The 18,735-nt window shown below is 48.4% G+C and overlaps 1 protein-coding gene across 1 annotated transcript in view; it reads left to right on the top strand.

Annotated features, from left to right (window-relative positions):
* The first annotated feature begins 2,661 nt into the window (after positions 1–2,661).
* LOC141266089 (cytochrome P450 2C20-like) overlaps positions 2,662–18,735 on the top strand; it is a 355,023-nt gene continuing 338,949 nt past the window's right edge. The window contains exon 1 of the mRNA XM_073679997.1: positions 2,662–2,799. The gene's annotated coding sequence lies outside the window, so the exon portion shown is untranslated. The remainder of the gene's footprint in view (positions 2,800–18,735) is intronic.

Genomic DNA, 18,735 nt, shown 5'->3' with positions numbered 1-18,735 from the left:
CTTCTTAAGTAGTCTTGCCGTTCATTGGACACACCTGCCAAACTAATTAGCACAGGTGTCTGCAATTGCTTACAGTGATATAAAGAGCCCTGCCACACATCACCATCAATGAGTTTAACTGACAAACAAACAAATTCTTCCCTTATCACTCCTAAACACTTTTTGCATAATAATTTGGAACACAGTGTACATGTGCTTTTCCACAAAACACCAGTGGTTCACGTAGTGAATCTTACAGTTCTAACTTGCCAACCGTGGTCTGTATGGAGTTGTTCAATAAAGGGCCCAAAATTAAGATAACATAGACGGGAGAGGTCTATATGAATAGGAATTCCTAAGAATTTGATACCCTGTGAGGGCCAGGCAAAGGGAAAGTTGGACTGGATGGAATCCTGTATGGATTTGGGGAGGGAGACATCGAGGGCCTCAGACTTCGCTGTATTGATTTTAATATTTGACCATGTACCAAAGTGATCTATTTCAGCCATAACAGCATGGATGGATATATGTGATTGAGTGATATATACTAGGACATCATCAGCAAATAGAGAGCACTTGTACTCGGTGCCTCCCACCTCAATCCACCTAATATTGGGGTTATGGCGAATTGATGAGAGCAGGTGCTCCGTCACTAGGATGTATAAGAGAGGGGACAGAGGACATCCCTGCCTTGTCCCATTGGTGATTATGAAAGGTGATGAAAATGTTCTGACGTGACCCCTGGGCCTTGGGACATCCGGAGCCGGACCCTTTTTGGTGGATGCTGGGGGTTGTAGTCTTCGTGGCGGCGACCCGGTTCCGTGGCTCAGGGCGTTCAAACCAGTGGCGGAACTATTTATGTGGTTTTGATGTTTAAATGTCCGACTACGCCACCCGTGGATTGCGGTCAGAGTTAACCGCCGCTGCAGGGCAGACCGCTGAGGCTGGTGTTGTGGGTGCAGCAGAGCGTAGCATAACTCCCCACGGGAGGAGTATAGCCTCAGGGCAGTGAATGCGGAGGATGGGGGTGATGGTGCAGGGCAGCAGCAGTAACGACACGGAGTCAGTGATGCAGTCCAGGGCCTTTACTCACAGTTCTTATTATCCAGACCACTTCTGCAGGTAACGGCTGCCCACGTCATACTGTGCTCACCAGGTGAGGGGCTCAGACAACTCCCAGATAACTTTGGAGCGCTTTACAGGACCCCCTTTGTGTGTCCTTTGTCTGGCCTTTCTTACCAACCCTTCTGTCCGGCTGCCTCGGGCCTCCTCTTGGCAAACTTGGCGCCAGTTTTCCTGACCCTATGTTCTGCCCTCCGGTTTCTAGCTGAGGGTCGTTTACCGCCTCCACTAGTTTCGGGGACCGGTCTCCCCCTTTGGCCTGACCCCTCCACGCAGGTGGATTCGGGCGTGCGGTGGTGACTCGCCCGTCCACACCCCTGGGATCCCTTCATTCCTCGTTCCTGGAGCCTTCTCCCCTCCTCTTCCTTCCTTTTCCCTCTTCCAGGCCTGGGCCTCTGTTACTAGGCCCGCCTCCGGAGCAGAGCTCATGCAGAGCCCCTGCTCCCTGACACTTCTGCTCAGACTTCTCTGCACTGAAATAAGATGGTGCCCACCTTTTATACTTCCTTCTCAATGCACCCAGGAACTGCTTCCTCACTGCTCCTGCACTACAGGGTTCCCCTTCCTCAGTGTTCCCTCCCCCTACTCCAGCCAGGGACAGGGACTGTCGTGCCCATCTCAGGTGCATATTGGTCGCCCTGCCCCACGGCAATGTGGTGTAATGCATGCAGGTGTCGGGTCCTGATCCACACTCCATCCTTACCCGAGAGTGAGATATCACACCTCTGGGTGAGGTGCAATACCTCTGTAGCAACCGAGCCCTCAGGGTGCTACAGTTCCATTTATCTTCAGCCTAGGTGACGTATTGCGATACAGGGCCGTGATTTTGGCTATAAAAGGGTCCCTAAACCCCTACCCCAAGCTTTTTAAGAGAATAATATATGGCGTGCCAGGAGACTCTTTGGAATGCTTTCTCAGCATCCAACGAGAGTATCTAATTACAAAGTTTTAACTGCATCTAGCCCAGGAAATACTTTGTGCCTAGTAGCAGTGTCTGCTAGTCAGCGGATTATCCCGGCTGTTAAGCAAGCTACACCACCTGCAGTTTGGACACTTAATTTTTTCAAAGGAAATGCTTCGGGACCACGGGATACTCAGTGAAGAGCATCAGGAGGCACCCCAAGGCATAGGGGCTGGGACTGGCGGTAGGATGCCTTGCGGTGGACAGCCGAGCTCGATCCTTATAAAAGCTTTTTAACTGCAGCAGCTTTAGTGGATGCTACTGGAGCTGGAATTACGCGGCTGCTGGCATGAGACTTGCCCTCAAATAGATCCTTGTAAAATTAGAGAGACAATTCGACAGTTCGACGAACAGTTCGGCGAACACAAGGGTGTTCGACGAACCGAACCGAACTCGAACACTACGGGGGTGGCTCAACACTACTCATGAGCAGAAAAACTCAAAAAACCCAAGCTGTAGTCAAACTTGCACAGATCCTTTCACCCGCTCCGTCATGTACATCTGAGCCCCCAAGGTCAATCTTTCCAGGAGCTTTATGAAACAAGGTTAAAAATTCTGGTGCAATCAGTAAATATAAGAGTCAGCTAAACCATCACACAAGCACAAAAAGGAATCTGGACTATGAGGATCAGTGTGCAGATAGAGGGGGTTAATCATTAACTCGATGTAGGATATATTTCATACTGGACTCATTGAGAGAACTCAGTTTACCAGAGCAAAGGTACCAGGAGACACAGGTCAGTACAGAGCTCAGACGGGAAGAATAGAGAATATAGAAATATATAGAGAGTGGTGTAGAGGATCATACGTCTTACATGGGTCATATGTGAATTATTCCTGGGTTCTCTAATGGTCTTCTGTGGGTCAGATGTGGACCTTACTGAAAAGAGGATCTTTTATGCCCCAATCAGTTTGATGCTGTCCAGATTGGGTTGTAGGGCATCTCTGTTTTCCCCCCTTCATTCATATACACTGTGTTTCAAATTATTATGCAAATAATATTTTCTCAGATTTTCCCAAATTACCTATATGAATTGCAGTCATTGTAATTTTCCAGTCAAATAACTATTAGAGTACAATTGAAAGGTTTTTGTACAAACTGCCTATGATAACAGTATATTTAAAAAAAAATAAAACACTCAAACTGCACTCAAAATGCATTTTCCAAATTATTATGCACAGCAGAGTTTTCAACCTTTTCATTTTAATAAAGAACAAAAAAAATGGTCATTTTTGACATTTTAAGCATTAGCAGGTTATTACAAACTGAAATCAAACAGTTTTCAACTCAAAACTTTATTCTAGGTGAAGTTACATTTGCACATAGGACCCCTTCATAGAATCATAGAATGGTAGAGTTGGAAGGGACCTCCTGGGTCTTCTGGTCCAACCCCCTGCTCAAAGCAGGATTCACTAAATCATCTCAGACAGATGTCTGTCCAGCCTCTGTTTGAAGACGTCCATTGAAGGGGAACTCACCACCTCTCGTGGCAGCCTGTTCCACTCATTAATCACCCTAACTGTCAAAAAGTTTTTTCTAATATCTAATCTGTGTCTCCTCCCATTTAGTTTCATCCCATTGCTTCTAGTCTTTCCTTGTGCAAATGAGAATAAAGATGATCCTTCTACAATGTGACAGCCCTTGACATATTTGTAGACAGCTATTAAGTCTCCTCTCAGTCTTCTTTTTTGCAAGCTAAACATTCCCAAATCCTGCAACCGTTCCTCATAGGACATGGTTTGCAGACCAGTCACCATTCTGGTCGCTCTTCTCTGAACTTGCTCCAGTTTTTCTATGTCTTTTTTAAAATGTGGTGCCCAAAACTGTACACAGTATTCCAGATGAGGTCTGACCAAAGAGGAGTAAAGACCGATAATGACTTCACGTGATCTAGACTGTATGCTTCTGTTAATACATCCCAGAATTGTATTTGCCTTTTTTGCTGCTGCATCACACTGTTGACTCATGTTCAGTCTATGATCTATTAGTATACCTAGGTCTTTTTCACATGTACTGTTGCTTAGCTCTATTCCTCCCATTCTGTATATGCTTTTTTCATTTTTATTGCCCAGATGTAGTACTTTGCATTTTTCCCTGTTAAAAACCATTCTGTTGGTTGCTGCCCACTGCTCCAGTTTATTTAGGTCTTTTTGAATCCTCTCTCTCTCTTCTCTAGTATTAGCTATCCCTCCTAGCTTTGTGTCATCAGCAAATTTAATCAGTTTACCCTCAATTCCTTCATCTAAATCATTGATAAAGATGTTGAACAATACAGGTCCCAGGACGGAGCCCTGTGGTACCCCACTTGAGACATTCATCCAGCTGGATGTGAAGCCATTTACAACCACCCTTTGAGTCCGATCACTAAGCCAGTTATGAATCCACCTAACAGTTGCCTGGTCCATTGCATACTTGGTCATTGTTTCAATAAGGATGGTGTGAGATACTTTGTCAAATGCTTTGCTGAAGTCAAGATATACTATATCTACAGCATTTCCCTGATCCACCCAGTCAGTGATTCTGTCATAGAAGGAAATTAAGTTAGTCTGACATGACTTGTTAGTTACAAACCCATGCTGACTCTGGTTAATCACTTCATTCTTATCCATGTACTTACGTACATGTTGTTTAATAATTTGTTCAAATATCTTTCCTGGTATAGAAGTCAGACTCACCGGCCTATAGTTCCCTGGGTCCACCTTCTTCCCCGTTTTGAAGATAGGAACAACATTTGCTCTTCTCCAGTCTTCTGGGACTTCTCCTGTTCTCCAAGAATTTTCAAAGATTATGGAGAGTGGTTCTAAAATTTCTTCTACGATCTCCTTCAGTACTCTGGGGTGTAATTCATCTGGACCTGGAGACTTGAACTCATTTATGTTAGCTAAATATTCCCTCACAATCTTTCTGTTTACAGATAACTTGGATTCCTCTATTCCTTTAAAAGGACAGTGAAGATCAGTTGATGTTACATTTTATTTCTGAGAGAAAACAGATGCAAAATAGGAATTAAAAAGTTCGGCCTTCTCAACATCCTCTCTTACCATTTCTCCATTTTCATCCTGTAAAAATCCTATAGCATCTTTGACTTTTCTTTTACAAGCCTTAATTCATTGTCAGCTTTAGCTAACCTGATACGTGCCCTGCAGGATCTGCAGACTGCATTATAATCTTCTTTAGATATGCCTCCCTCTTTCCATTTAATAAACATTTCTTTCTTTCTTTTTAGCATGTGTTTAAGTTCTGTGTTCATCCATCCTGGTTTCCTTAAATGCTTCCCATTCTTCCTACTTTTCGGGATTGTTAACGATTGTGCTTTGAGAATCTCATTTTTAAAAATTTCCCATCCTTCCTGGACATTTTTGTCCTTAAGGACATCCAGCCATTGGATCCCTCCTATTCTCTTTCTGAGTCTCTTAAAATCTGCCTTTCTAAAATCTAACCTTGAAGTCTGAGTCTTCACATGTCTTCCTCCTCTAGTTATCCAAAATTCTATAATAGCATGATCGCTGCCTCCTAGGGTCCCAACCACCTTTACCTCCTCAACCATTTCCTCCCTGTTTATAAGGATTAGATCCAAAGTAGCAGATCCCCTTGTTTTCTCCCCTACCTTTTGGAAGATAAAGTTGTCAGCAAGAGAGGATAAGAATTTGCTTGACCTGTTAGTTTTACTTGAGAGAGATTCCCAACAAATGTCTGGATAGTTGAAATCTCCCATGACCACTACGTCATGTTTTTTGGAGAACTTGGTCATTTGATACATAAAGAGTTCATCCATATCTTCAGCTTGACCAGGTGGCCTGTACTAAATGCCTACAATGGTGTCCTTTCTGTTGTTCTCTCCTTGTATTCTTACCCAAACAGTTTCCACAGAACTCCCAGTCTCTGAAGCTTCAATCTCTGTGCAGATATACGCTTTTCTAACATACAATGCAACACCTCCTCCTCGTTTATCAAGTCTGTTTCTTGCAAATAAGTTGTATCCTTTTAGCCTTTTATTCCAATCATGTGTATCGTCCCACCAAGTTTCAGTGATTCCAATGACATCATATTCCTTTTCCTGCATTAGTAGTTCCAATTCTCCTTGTTTGTTGCCCATGCTTTGTGCATTTGTATAAAAACATTTTAGTTTGTGATTGGTTTCTCTTCCTCCCATATTTTTATTATTTAAATTGTTTTGTCTTTGTTCTTCCTTTCCACTTCCAGTAGCAGAGATCTCAATAGTATTTGTCAGCTGTATGGCTTTTTCTGGCCTTTTGCTTCCCTTCCCACATTGTTCTAGTTTAAAGCTCTTCTGATGAGTGTAGCAAGGCGACTTCCAAATACATGTTTTCCAGTCTTCGTAAGGTGCACCCCATCTCTAGCAAGTAGTCCATCGTATAGGTAATTCATTCCGTGATCCAGAAATCCAAATCCTTGTTGACGGCACCATCGACGTAGCCAGTTGTTCACCTGTAGAATCTTATTCCACCTCATTGTTCCATGGCCATCCACTGGGAGGATGGATGAGAAGACCACCTGCGCTCCCAATTCTTTCACTTTCTTGCCTAAGTCTTCAAAGTCACTGCAGATGGTTTCCAGGTCCTTTCTTGCGGTGTCATTTGTCCCCACATGTATTAGCAGGAATGGGTAGTGATCTGTAGGTCTGAAGAGTCTTGATATCCTGTCAGACACATCTTTAATTTTTGCTCCTGGAAGACAGCACATTTCTCTTGAGGTTATGTCTGGTCTGCAGATAGCGGCCTCTGTTCCTCTTAACAGGGAATCCCCCATGACCACCACTCTCCGTTTTTTCTTCACAACATTCTTCTTTCTCCATCCAGGAGGATTCTGAGGGCTTACAAGGTTATTCATTGCTGGCAAAGTCTTATTTTGCTGTATTTCTTCATGGTTCTCCTGCGTGAGAGCCTGGTACTGGTTCCTGAGCAGTATGGGTGCTGACTGCCTCTCGATCCTCCTGCTTCTGTGGGTCACATGCTTCCATTCCTCTGTTTCGTCAGGTGCAGTTCGAATTTCTTCTCTTTCTGAATCATGAAGAGATAATTCTGCTCTGTCTAAGAACTCTTCACCTTCCTTAATGATTTTCAAGGTAGTTAACCTCTTCTAGATTTCGCAACTTTTCCTCCAACAGGGACACAAGCTTGCATTTCTGGCATGTGAAGTTTGGCTTTTCCACTGGCAAGTCTGTGAACATGTAGCAGGATATGCAGCTCACCAAATGGCTCCTGGACTCTTCCATGTTCTTACTGTTAATGTTCTGAAAACAGTGAAAAAAGCTTAAGAAAATAGCTTCAAAATGCGCACGCCGCTAGGCGCGCGGTTTACCGATGTCCTCTTTTCAGCTCCAACAGCCAAACTCCAGTGTTCTTTGAGCTCGTGGAGACTCTTCACTTACCCCAAAATGCAGTGGGAATATGCAAATTATCTCCTCAGGACTCCACCCCTTGTTCGAAAGGAGCTTCTGCACTCTCTCGTCCATTGAATTTGTCAGGTTTTGGATGGTTTCTGCTTCAATTGTTTTGCATGAGGACAGAATACACTCCCAGAGCTGTTGCTTAGATGTGAACTGCCTCCCGCCATCATAGACACTCCTTTTGATGATGCTCCAGAGGTTCTCAATGGGGTTGAGGTCAGGGGAGGATGGGGGTCACACCATAAGTTTGTTCCCTTTTATGCCCATATCAGCCAGAGATGCAGATGTGTTATGTGCAGCATGAGATGGTGCATTATCATGCATGAAAATGATCTTGCTGCGGAATGCATGGTTCTTCTTCTTGAACCATGGCTGGAAGTGCTGTTTGAGGAACTCCACATACATTATGGAGTTCATCTTTACCCCTTCAGGGATCTTAAAGGGACCGACAATCTCTCTCTCCATGATTACAGCCCAAAACATTACTCCACCTCCTTCTTGTTGGCGCCGTAGCCGTGTTTGCATGGGGTGTCCATTAACCAGCCATCCTCCACTCCATCAATCTGGACCATCTAGCGTTGCACGGCACTCATCCATGAACAAAACAGTTTTGAAGTCAGTCTTCATGTATTGTTTGGCCCACTGGAGCCGTTTCTGCTTGTGTACAGTGGATAGAGGAGGTCGACAGGATGGCATACGCACAGCTGCAAACCTCTGAAGGACCCTGCATCTTGTTGTTCAGGGGATGTTGGAGGCACCAGCAGCTTCAAAAATTTGTCTGCTGCTATGACAAGGCTTTTTTGCCGCTGCTCTTCTAACCTGACGTAATTGCCTGTAGGAAAGAGTGCTCAATTTTCCCTTATCAGCACGCACACGTGTGTACTGTGAATCAGCTGCATACTTCTTGATTGTGCGATGATCAGGATGAAGTGTCTTGGCAATGTTGATTGTAGTCATGCCTTGACCTAAACACTCCACAATTTGTTGCTTCTCAGCAGCCGACACATCCTTTTTCTTTCCCATTTTGGCAGAAAATGTAGGCTGCTTAATAATGTGGGACAGCCTTCTTAAGTAATCTTGCCTTTCATTGGACACACCTGCCAAACTATCTAGCACAGGTGTCTGCAATTGCTTACAGTGATATAAAGAGCCCTGACACAGATCACCATCAATGAGTTTAACTGACAAACAAAAAAATTCTTACCTTATCACTCCTAAACACTTTTTGCACAATAATTTGGAACACAGTGTAAGGAGATAAGTACTTCCTTGGTCAGATTCACCGGTTATAGGACCCAGAACATCTCGGTTAGTATCAGCAATGCAAATGATGAGGATGGACGAAGGATAAGATGGAGATATATTCAGAAGAATGGATGAGGGTCAGAACTAGAAGAGTGATCAGGATGGGTGAAGGATAAGATGGAGATATAGACGGAGGATGGAACGAGGGGCAGAACTAGGAGAGCAATCAGGATGGAGAAATAATAAGATGTAGATATAGTCAGAGGATGTGACAAGGGTCAGAACTAGGAGAGCGATCAGAATGGAAGATGGATAACATGGAGAAATAGTCAGAGGATGTGGCGAGTGTCAGAACAAGGAGATGGATCAGTATAGACGAAGGATAATTAGAGATATAGTCAGAAGATAGACGAGGGTCAGAACAAGGAGATGGATCAGTATAGACAAAGGATAATTAGAGATATAGTCAGAGGATAGACGAGGGTCAGAATGAGGGATGAATCAGTATAGACGAAGGATAATTAGAGATATAGTCAGAGGATAGACGAGGGTCAGAACGAGGAGATGGATCAGTATAGACCAAGAATAATTAGAGATATGGTCAGAGGATAGACGAGGGTCAGAACGAGGAGATGGATCAGTATAGACGAAGGATAATTAGAGATATAGTCAGAGAATAGACGAGGGTCAGAATGAGGAGATGGATCAGTATAGACGAAGGATAATTAGAGATGTAGTCAGAGGATAGACGAGGGTCAGAACGAGGAGATGAATCAGTATAGACGAAGGATAATTAGAGATATAGTCAGAGTATAGACGAGGGTAAGAATGAGGGAATTGATCAGGATGGAGGAAAAACAAGATGGAGATATACAGTGGGGAAAATAAGTATTTGATACACTGGCGATTTTGCAAGTTTTCCCACCTACAAAGAATGGAGAGGTTTGTAATTTTTATCGTAGGTCCCTTCACCTGTGAGAGGCAGAATCTAAAAATAATCCAGAAAATCACATTGTATGATTCATACATAACTAATTAGCATTTGGTTGGATGAAATAAGTATTTGATACAATAGAAAAACAGAACTTAATATCTGATGCAGAAGCCTTTGTTAGAAATAGCCTATGTGCACACGATCAGTGTTCACTGCAGATTGGACACAGCTAGTGTTGAGCATTCCGATACTGAAATATCGGGTTTCGGCCGATATTCACGGTATCGGAATTCCGATACTTAATTCCGATACTTTTAGCATATCGTATACCGGAATCGGAAGTTCCTATAATGCAATGAGCCAGTTTAATTTTATTCAGCCAATGAGGATCCTAAGAAGTGTGGGGACATCCTGTTAGGCATGTAGGCATGTTGACTAATGGCATGGCTGTGATTGGCTGCTGAAATGGTGTCATGATGCACTATAAAAGCTGCCGCCACCATTTTGAGCTCACTCTGCTGTGAATTCAGTTAGGGATAGGACGCTGTTGTTCTGAGGGACAGTTTTAGCTACCTATTTTCTCTATTCTGCTTTACCCAAACTACTTTATAAATTGCTGTGCCTTGCAGCGCTAGTGCACAGTTCTCTGTGCTATTCACCGCTGTCTGCAAGGTCTGTGTGTGTGAGTGCAGCTCACCCTGTAGTGTGTGCTTCAGCCTCGTCTGGTTGTAGTCCACTCAGTGTGTGTCACTGCCTCATACATTGTCCTTTTTTGCTAATTGATAATTTTTCCTGATATCTCCTATTAGTGTGGTGGTTCCATCCGTATTCAGCTAAATTGGTTCCAAACACACTATATAGGAGTAGATAGAGGAGCCTTTCTGCAGCATTGTGCCCTGCAGCCCCAGCCAGATTAGTATTAGCCTATTTTTTGTAGCCTCATCCATTGCATTGTAGGTTACCTTCCTACATTGTAATAGCTACAAAAAGTTTGTGATACTCTAGGTATTACATATTTGGGCACATCCAGTGTCTTTTTGTGACAAAAAAAACCTAAATAAAGTTCACCAAACACTCCACATTACAGTTGTGTATGCCACATTAGCTCATATTAAAGTCTAGCCAACACTTTATAAAATTAGTGTTTCTTATACCTGTTAGCAGCTGTTCAGGAATAAGCACACTAACCCCTTAGTACTTTTCTGCTTATCTTTATCAGTCTACCAAGATGAAGAAGGCAGGGAGTAAGGCATGTGGTCGTGGGCGTGGGCGTGGGCATGGGGTTTCAGCAGGGAGAGGACGTGAGGATTCTGTGCCTGCAGGGAGAGGACGTGGGGATTCTGTGCCTGCTGCGGGCACCAGTGACTCAGCATCCCCCAGTTTTACCAGGGAACAGTCCTTTATGCGCAGCTTTGTAGGAGCTAGTTTACCCCACTGCTGCGGGAGGACCAAATTGAAGCCGTTGTCGGATGGATGGCAGCAAACGCATCGACTTCAATTAGTTCCAGATCCTCTCAGATCCTGAGCACTGAAGAGCACCCATCTGTCTCTTCACCACCTGCCAAATTGCCCAGGCAGTCAGAGAGCCCTGGACAGGAGCCATCTCTACTTCTGTTCTCTGAATCTCTGGGCATGGAAAGAGGGGGCCAGCCAAGCAGAATTCGAGAATTTGAGAAGAGGTAGTATGCAGTGATGCGCAACTGTTTTGTCTCTCTGAATCTGAAGAGGCGGGTGGGCCAGTGCCTATGGTCAGCAGCACACCTCAGTACGCATCTGATGATGAGACTCAGGTGCCACTTTCTGGTGCGTACTGTGCTGTCGAGAATACCCAGGAGAAGCAGTTGTTTGAAGAGGGTGGTGTAGATGATGAGGTCCTTGACCCATCATGGCGTGAGGGACAGGAAGGTGGTGGGAGCAGCTCTGAGGAAGAGATTTCCCGAACAGCCCAAAAAGTAGGGAGAGGGAGGGGGCAGACTTGGTTGCCTGTAGCCTCCACTTCGGCACCCATTAGGCTCTTCCAAAATCCAAAGCGGGAGCTCCCAAGACTTGCAGTGCCTGGTCCTTTTTTGACACAGTTGCAGATGACATTTGATTTGTCAAATGCAAGCTGTGTAATCAGACGGTGAAAAGAGGGAAAAGTGTCAGCAACCTCAATACCACAAATATGTGGAAACATGTGTGGACCAAGCACGTGGTGGAGTTACAAAAACACACTGAAGACCTAGGCCAACCAACAGCACCACCTACCACCTCTTCAGCTCGTGTTGTAGCCTCTTCCTCCAGCTCACACACAGCTAGTTCGGCTTCCTCACAGGATCTCCATGGAAGAATCTCTGGCACTGTTGTACAAAGACACAGTGTAATTCCACCCACAGCACCACTTTCCCTGTCATCCTCACACTCCCAGGCCAGTCTACAGCCATCGTTAGCACAGGCATGGGAGAAAAGGTGCCCATACTCGGCAAACCACCCCCGAGCACAGGATCTGAATGCTGGCATTGCTAAACTACTGGCCCTTGAAATGCTATCATTCAGGCTGGTGGAGACTGACACCTTCCGAAACTTTATGGAATTGGCAGTCCCACAATACAACGTGCTCAGCCGCTTTTATTTCAGCAGGCAAGCCGTCCCTGCCCTGCAACAGCATGTGGAGGGAAAAATTAAGCATGCGCTACAAAACGCCGTCAGTAGCAAGGTCCACCTGACCACCGATGTGTGGACCAGTAAGCATGGACAGGGACGATACCTTTCCCTCACTGCCCATTGGGTAAATGTTGTGGAGCCGGGTACAGATCTTGAGAGTGGCGCTGTACGTGTTCTGCCAACTCCAAGAATTGCAGGAATCCAGTCTGTACACATTGACTCCTCCTCATACTCCAGTTCCTCTGAATCAGCACTGCAGGAGCCGTCACGGTCTACCTCCACATCGACCCGTGAACGGTTACCTGTTATGATAAACGATATGAGCACAGCCGTGGCCAAACGTCAACAGGCCGTATTAAAATTAATTTCTTTGGGGAATCGAAGCCACACAGTGCAGGAGCTCTGGAATGCCATCAAGCAGCAGAGCGATGTGTGGTTTGTGCCAGCGAATCTCCAGCCAGGCATAGTAGTGTGTGACAATGGCCGAAATCTGGTGGCAGCTCTGGGCCTAGGCAACCTCACTGACATCCCATGTCTGGCACATGTGCTCAACTTGGTCGTGCAGAGTTTTTTGAGGGACTATCCGGATCTTGATGCACTGCATCACAAGGTCCGCATAGAGTGCGCTCACTTGCGGCATTCCAGCAACGCAAGATCGTGCATTGAAGCTCTGCAGCGCCGATTGCGTCTTCAGGAACATCGCATCATATGTGACCTACCCACCAGGTGGAATTCAACGTTACATATGTTGGAGAGGTTGCGTGAGTGGCAGGCAGCAGTAATTGAGTACCAGCTGCAGCAGGCTCAAACAAGTCGCAGTGAGCGCCGTTCACACTTCACCACCACTGAGTGGGCCTCTATGAAGGACATTTGCCACGTTTTGCGTGCCTTTGATTATTCCATGCGGATGGTGAGTGCAGATGATGTACTAGTCGGCATGACTATCCCCCTTATCTGCCTGCTTGAAAGAACACTGAAAGCACTAAGGGACGAGGTTTTGGAAGAGGTGGAGGATGAGGAGTCAGAAATGTCATCTGCTTCTGTACAGTCTGCGCAACGTGGTTCCTCACAAAGGCCTAGGCAGGGGACAATTTGTGAGGAGGATGAGGAGGAGTCAATGGAGGAGGAAGACATCTGTCCAGAGGAGGGAGGTACACAATGCTCTATTAGTCAGTATCTAGAGCGAGGGTGGGGTGATGCAGAGCAGGCAGAGATCACATCTCAAGCAGGGGACAGCGTTTCTTGGCCAGTTGGCAGTCTGCAGCACATGGTTGATTTCATGCTGCAGTGCCTGAGAAACGACCGCCTCATCGCCCACATTCTCAACACGGCTGATTATTGGGTGTCCACCCTCTTAGATCCTCGCTACCAGGACAACTTACAAAGCCTCATAACACCGTTGAACCAGGAGCGTAAAATGCAGTAGCACCAAGACGCACTGGTGAATTCCATCATGTTCTCCATTCCAACCGAGAGCAGTGCTGCTAGTGCTTTACAAAGCAGCTCAGTGCGTCGAGGCAGTGGAGGAAGCTCTGCACAAAGAGGGAGCAGAAGCAGCACCTCAGCACAAGGCAAGACCAGTATGGCCCAAATGTGGCAAAGTTTTGTGTCCCCGCCGCCACAAATGTCTACACCATCACAGACGGCTCCAGTCAGCAGGAGGCAACATTTCCGTTAGATGGTCACAGACTACATGTATTGCCCTCTCAGTGTACTCCCAGACAGCTCTTCCCCCTTCAAGTTTTCGGTCTGTAAGCTGGATACATGGCCAGAGCTTAGCCAGTATGCATTGGAGGTGCTAGCTTGCCCTGCTGCTAGTGTATTATCGGAACGCGTCTGTAACGGGTCTGGGAGGTGGAACCTCTGAGCAACGATACAAAGGGGCAGTCCTTGTAAGGAAGCGGGTGGCTCCCAGGGTAGGCAGGCAGGTAGTCACGGCAAGTGACGGGGACAGTCTCTGAGTAGAAGGGCAGGAGGTCACGGCAAGTGATGGGGACAGTCTCTGGGTAGAAGGGCAGGAGGTCATGGAAAGTGACGGGGACAGTCTCTGGGTATAAGAGCAGGAGGTCACGGCAAGTGACGGGAACAGTCTCTTGACAGGCGGGTGGTCACGGCAAGTGACGGCTAAGCCTCCATATAGGCTAGCAGGCGGGTAGCAGGTGGACGCTCCCAGGTGAGCGGGCAAGAGTCTCTGGACAGGCAGGTGGTCACAGCAAGTGATGGCTAAGCCTCCAGGTAGACTAGCAGGCAGGTAGCAGGTGGACGCTCCCAGGTGAGCGGGCAAGAGTCTCTGGACAGGCAGGTGGTCTCAGCAGGTGAAGGCAGAGCCTCCAGGTAGGCTAGCAGGCAGGTAGCAGGCGGACACTCCCAGGTGAGCGGGTAAGTGTCTCTGGACAGGCAGGTGGTCACAGCACATGACGGCAGAGCCTTCAGGTAGGCTAGCAGGCAGGTAGCAGGCGGACGCTCCCAGGTGAGCGGGTAAGAGTCTCTGGACAGGCAGGTGGTCACAGCACGTGACGGCAGAGCCTCCAGGTAGGCTAGCAGGCAGGTAGCAGCTGAGCGCTCCCAGGTGAGCGGGCAATCAGATCCATAGACAGACTGGCAGGGCTGGTAGGCAGACTGTCGGACCGCAGGAATGCAAGTAGATAGACAAGTATCAGGCAGGTATCAAGCAGGAATCTGGCAGGTAACTGGCAGGTAACTGGCAGGTATCTGGTAACAGGACCTGAGGGCTGAAGCAGAGTGATAGGCTATGCAACAACAATGCTCGGGCACCTCCAATTTGGAGGAGGTGCCTTATATATGGTGAGGTCCTCCGGCCATCGGCCAGGGACTCCTTAGGACAGCGCGCACGGCCCCTTTAAGAGAGGGAGAGCGCACGCGCGCACCCTAAGCACAGTGGCCGGGAAGCAGCGCGCGCTGCCAGCAGAGCGGGAGGAAGACGCCGGGCACGGAGCGGAGAGGTGAGGGGAACAGCGTCCCTGCCTAGCAGGAGACAGGGACGCCGATGCTACAGTACCCCCCCCTTTAGGTCCCCCCTTTTTTAGGCCAGACAGAAATTTATCAAGGATGAGAGGGGCATGGATGTTCTCCCGGGGCTCCCACGTTCTCTCCTCAGGATCATACCCCTTCCAATCCACTAGAAAAAAGGTCTTTCCTCTTACCCTTTTGGTGGCCAGAATGATCTCTACCTCAAAATCGTTTTCAGCGGAAACCGGAGCAGGAGGCGTACCTGTAGACTTGGAAAAAGAGTTAAGTACCACGGGTTTGAGGAGAAATACATGGAAGGAGTTAGGGATCCGCAAGTTGGCCGGGAGTTTCAATTTATAGGCCACTGGGTTGATTTGTTTGATAACTTCCAGTGGGCCGATGAACCGAGGCCCTAACTTGTAGGAAGGAATCTTGAGCCGGACATACTTGGACGAGAGCCAGACTTTATCTCCAGGACGGAATTGTGGAGGATCCAGGCATTTTTTGTCAGCGTGTCTTTTCATCCGCTCGGACGACTGAAGGAGTGCAGATCGGGTACTCTCCCAAATGGAGGAGAATTTGCTAACGAGAGATTCCGCAGCCGGATTGTCCACCGAGGTGGAGACGGTAAATGGGATCCGAGGATGCTGACCGAAGACTACAAAAAACGGGGATTTGGAGGAAGATTCGCTCTCGTGATTATTGTAAGAAAACTCGGCCCATGGTAGGAGTTTCACCCAGTTCGAATGGTGGGCATTAACGAAGTGCCGGAGGTAACTGGTCAGGGTCTGATTGATCAGCTCCACTTGACCATTGGACTGTGGGTGGTAGGCGGAGGAGAAGTCCAGGGTGACGTCCAGCAGCTTACATGTGGCTCTCCAGAAGCGTGAGGTGAACTGAACCCCACGATCCGACACGATGTGGAGGGGCAGGCCATGGAGACGGAAGATGTGGCGGATAAAGTCTTTTGCCAGCTCGGTGCAGACGGGAGGCCCGGCAGGGGAATGAAGTGAGCCATCTTGGAAAAGCGGTCAGCGACCACCCAAATGATCGTACAACCGGCAGAGACAGGGAGATCCGTTATAAAGTCCATAGTTATATGCTGACACGCGGCAGCAGGTACTGGAAGAGGAAGGAGGCGACCGGAATCTTGTTGCGGGCGCAGGACACACAGGCTGAAACAAAGTCTATTACGTCCTTGTGCAGGACAGGTGTAGCTTCGGCGTCCCTGCCTCCTGCTAGGCAGGGACGCTGTTCCCCTCACCTCTCCGCTCCGTGCCCGGCGTCTTCCTCCCGCTCTGCTGGCAGCGCGCGCTGCTTCCCGGCCACGGAGCTTAGGGCGAGCGCGCGCTCCCCCTCTCTTAAAGGGGCCGCGCACGTCGTACTAAGGAGTCCCCGGCCAATGGCCGGAGGACTTCACCATATATAAGGCACCTCCTCCAAAATGGAGGTGCCCGAGCAATGTTGTTGCAAAGCCTTCACTCAGCTTCAGCCCTCAGGTCCCGTTACCACTTACCTGCCAGTCACCTGCCAGATTACTGCTTGTTACCTGCCAGTCACCTGCCAGATTCCTGCCTGTTACCTGCCAGTCACCTGCCAGATTCCTGCTTGATACCTGCCTGATATCCGCTTACCTGCTTGCAAGCCTGTGGTTCCACGGTCTGCCTTCCGACACCTGTCAGTCTGTCTATGGACCAGCCTGCCCGCTCACCTGGGAGCGCTCACTTGCTACCTGCCTACTAGCCTACCTGGAGGCTCTGCCGTCACTTGCCGTGACCACCTGCCTGTCCAGAGACTCTTGCCCGCTCACCTGGGAGCGCTCACCTGCTACCTGCCTGCTAGCCTACCTGGAGGCTCTGCCATCACTTGCCGTGACCACCTGCCCGTCCAGAGACTCTTGCCCGCTCACCTGGGATTGTCCACCTGCTACCTGTCTGCTAGTCTACCTTGAGGCTCTGCTGTCACTTGCCGTGACCACCTGCCTGTCCAGAGACTCTCGCCACTCACCTGGGAGCACTCACCAGCCACCTGCCTGCTGTCCTTCTACCCAGAGACTGTCCCTGTCACTTGCCGTGACTACCTGCCCTTCTACCCAGAGACTGTCCCTGTCACTTGCCGTGACTACCTGCCCTTCTACCCAGAGACTGTCCCTGTCACTTGCCGTGACTACCTGCCCTTCTACCCAGAGACTGTTCCTGTCACTTGCCGTGACTACCTGCCTGTCTTCCCTGGGAGCCACCCGCTTCCTTACAAGGACCGCCCCCTTGTATAGTTGCTCAGAGGTTCCGCCTCCCAGACCCATTACAGTTTGCTCGGGCCTTGGAACCCGGTGGCACCCAAGCTCCCTTGCTCTCGGACCTATGTCATGAACTTTCCCGTCAGAGGTCCCAAGAGGAGTCCATCCTGAGTCATCTGTGTGGTGTTAACTTCCGCCTGGACACATTGACTACCTCTTCGGGAGCTGCCTCCACTCGCACACTTACTACCCCGGCACCGCTGCAGCCCATCAACACCATGGCATCTCTTCCCGGTCCCCGCCTCTCCGCCCCTCCTCGTTTTGGCAGAGATCCCAGCCAGGCACGGGGCTTCATTAACCAGTGCACTCTGCACTTCGAACTGTTGACACACCAGTTTTCCAGCGACCGAGCCAGAGTAGCCTTCTTCATGTCCCATCTCACGGGAGAGGCACTGGCTTGGCTAAATCCTCTATGGGAGAGAGGAGACCCCCTGGTGTCCAACCTGCCAGCCTTTCTCACGGCCTTCCGGAAAGTCTTCGACGAACCAGGACGGAAGACCTCATCCGCATCATCTCTGCTACGCCTCCGTCAAGGAAATCTCTCTGTGGGCCAATACGCCATACGGTTCCGTACCCTTGCTTCGGAGCTGGCCTGGGATAATGACGCCCTGGTGTCTGTCTTTTGGGAGGGTCTGTCCGGCCGTATTAAAGATGATCTCGCCGGTCGCGACATTCCTACCACTCTCGACGACTTAATAACTCTTGCCACCCGGATTGACATCCGGTTCCAGGAGCGCGCCAAAGAGGTCACCCGTGAAAGGAGGTTTCCACGTCTAGCCCCTACCTTCCAGAAACCTGTCACTTCTCCCATTACTACCCAGGCGCACTCACTTGAGCCTATGCAGGTCGACCAGACCAAGATGGTCAAAACCCGTCAAGAGTTATGCCGTGCCGAGGGGAGCTGCTTCTACTGTGGCAGTAAGGAGCACCGGATCCGTTCCTGCCCGGAGAGGTCGGGAAACGCCTGTGTCTAGGATCGCTCAGAGAGGTCGTCCTAGACAAGAGTAAACCCTCTCCATCTCTGTTGCTGTCGGTCTCTATCATCTGCGGGGAGAACCGTTATTTTGAACTAGCCCAACTTAACTCTCGAGCTGCCGGAAATCTCATTTCTCAGTCTCTGGTAGAGAAATACCGCATTCCCACCAAACCTCTAGCTGTACCCTTATCTGTCGCT

The sequence above is a fragment of the Phyllobates terribilis genome, unplaced genomic scaffold (genome assembly GCF_046119375.1).
Source record: "Phyllobates terribilis strain yellow unplaced genomic scaffold, ASM4611937v1 Scaffold_4__5_contigs__length_816908805, whole genome shotgun sequence".
NCBI classification, from domain to species: domain Eukaryota; kingdom Metazoa; phylum Chordata; class Amphibia; order Anura; family Dendrobatidae; genus Phyllobates; species Phyllobates terribilis.
This window is presented reverse-complemented; position numbering and strand designations above follow the sequence as displayed.